General features: G+C 62.9%; 1 protein-coding gene across 10 annotated transcripts in view; it reads right to left on the bottom strand.

Moving 5' to 3' along the window:
* PUM1 (pumilio RNA binding family member 1) overlaps positions 1-400 on the bottom strand; it is a 70,218-nt gene extending 69,818 nt beyond the window's left edge. For all 10 annotated transcript variants that reach the window (XM_035345500.1, XM_035345502.1, XM_035345510.1 and 7 more), the window contains exon 1: positions 261-400. The gene's annotated coding sequence lies outside the window, so the exon portion shown is untranslated. The remainder of the gene's footprint in view (positions 1-260) is intronic.
* Between the last annotated feature and the right edge of the window lie 1,189 nt (positions 401-1,589).

Raw genomic sequence — 1,589 nt, 5'->3', positions numbered from 1 at the left:
CGCCCCCCCAAAACACAACGGCCCCCAAAACGACGCCCCCCACCCCGACGGGGGCCGCTCCCCGCTAACAAAAGGGGCCCGGCCCCGACTCCCGGCCAAGGCGCCGAGCGGCAGAGCCGGGCAGGGCGCCCCGCCGCCACCGCTCGCCTTCGGGGCGGCCTGGCGCCGCTCCGCCCGGCCCCCCCCGCCAATATGGCCCCACCGGCGGCTCCGCTGGGCTTCGCGGCGCGCCGCGGGCCCGCTCCGGTGCCGGTACTCACGGGCGGAGCGGTAGGATGAAGATGGATCTCGGCCCCCCCCAGGCCGCTCGCCGCCTGCCTCTCCCCCGGCCTTTCACTCCGACAACATGGCGGCCCACTGGGGACGGGCGGCGCGCTGCATGCCGGGAAGGCGAGGCCGGCCCCGGCTGAGGGGCCGCGGCCCGGGGACGGCTCCGCGCCGCCCGGCGACGGCGACCGGGCCCCGGGGGTGGACACCGAGGCCCGGGGATGGCGACCGTGGGCCTGGGGGTGGCGACCAGAGGCCGGGGACCGTCCCGCACAGCCTGGGGAAGGCGGCCGGCCCCGCGCGGCGCCGCCGCGTCCCGGTTGTTGGAGCTCCCCGCGCTGGGCCGTCGCCACCCACTGCTCCCCAACGCCATTTTCCACGGTTTTTCCCCCAAAATGTGCACACTCCCTGCCAAACACCTTCACGGTCACCACCTACCTGGAAATATGGGGTAGCCTGGTCCCTAAGTGACGACCCACAGTGGGTCCCAAGCACCGGCCGCATGCTCTGGGCCTGCCAGATGAGAGGGGCAGCGTGTGGGGGAACCCTCCCGCTTCCCCGCTTCATCCCCACATATTTATTAAAATATACACACCTTTCACTGGCATATCAGCAGGCTGTCCCACACAGAAGCGCTGCAGCGCATGACAGATGCCTCTGTGCGATACACTGCGTATCTGTTCCTACCCCGGAATGGACGCTGTGCTGAAGTGTCTGGCATTTCCCAGCAAAGCCCCAGTTTGAGAGACTTCAGTGTTTGCTCAATTTTACCACCAGTCCCCAGCCCCCTGCTCACTTGCTTCCAAGCTTCTCATTCAAGCACTAACAGCAAACAAGGCCCCAGCCCTGGGTGGGGGCTACTGAGGGCACAGCAATGTTGGGTTGGAGCTAGCTCAGGCGTTACCGCCATTTGTGCAATTCCTTGCTAGGTATAATCATCCATTATTTGTGTTATAAGTATGGTCATTAAAACAATTACTACTGTAAGAATATTATGTCCTTTGCTTTTGGTGAAACTGATCAGTAAAATCAAGCGTGTGCAGAGTTTGGTTTGGGATGGCAAGGTGATCAGAGGAGCCAGATCTCTCCAGTTCCCATCCAGGTACTTTAATCATTAAACTTTGCCTTTTCCCAGGTTTGGGCAGGCAAGGTAGGCGAAAGCACAAGCTGTCCACAGCTCTCCTTCCCTGGCAGCGTGGCGCTGAACTCTACATTATTGACACGAACTCTGTTTATTCACAGGACTGCCACAGGACTATGCTTTTCACACCCGGTCCCTTCTGTGCTCCCTGCCAGGAGCCAGCCAGACCCCCCCCAAAGCC

The sequence above is a fragment of the Oxyura jamaicensis genome, chromosome 23 (assembly GCF_011077185.1).
Source record: "Oxyura jamaicensis isolate SHBP4307 breed ruddy duck chromosome 23, BPBGC_Ojam_1.0, whole genome shotgun sequence".
Classification (NCBI taxonomy): Eukaryota; Metazoa; Chordata; class Aves; order Anseriformes; family Anatidae; genus Oxyura; species Oxyura jamaicensis.
The sequence above is the reverse complement of the archived record's forward strand: the minus strand, read 5'-3'. Positions and strand labels throughout refer to the sequence as shown.